Consider the following 730-nt stretch of genomic DNA (forward strand, 5'->3'; position numbering starts at 1 on the left):
AACATTCCCTCATCTCTAGAGCAGTGAGTGGTGTGTTCACCTCTACTATATTCAGTGATGATGGAAGGAGTTCATCAGGAATGTCCAGTGAAAGAGCCTGTAATGTGTTGTTGTCCTTTAGCAACTGCTCTATTACCCCATCGGGTAGAGGAGGAGGAGGAGGAGGAGGAGCAAGATGCATATGCATTGTTAATGATGTTATTGTTTTATTTCTTGTTACTCCTCTAACAATACTGGCAATGGTACTTGTTATTCCAATACACACAATCTTCATTTCTTGTAGTGTTGAATTCATTTCTATACATTCCTCAAGTTCAGTGCACTTGTTTGTGTAGTGTGTATTGTCAACTGTTGGTATAGTATTAGGGCTCATTTCTAAGTGCAGTATCTTCAATTGAGGAAGATTGAGGAACTGTAACAATACAAAACAGGGAACAAATTGACCATTGGTTAATACACAGTAGCACTCCTGAATATTGTAAAGAAGAGATGGTTGTAAAAATTTGTGCAGTAAGTCATTAGTGGGTTGATCCATTAAGCATACCTCCAGTCTCTTACACCTGGTTTGTAGAGAGTTATTATTGGTTAGTCCAGCAGTGAAGACTGATAGTGGCTGGTTAAGTACACTGCCCAGGTGCAAGTGATTCCATGTTGTGTTGGAATTGTTGATACAATAACTGAGACACAACCAGTCAAACAATGATAAAGATAATGATACTGTATCTCTATC

The sequence above is a fragment of the Amphimedon queenslandica genome, unplaced genomic scaffold (genome assembly GCF_000090795.2).
Source record: "Amphimedon queenslandica unplaced genomic scaffold, v1.1 AMPQUscaffold_12746, whole genome shotgun sequence".
Lineage (NCBI taxonomy): Eukaryota > Metazoa > Porifera > Demospongiae > Haplosclerida > Niphatidae > Amphimedon > Amphimedon queenslandica.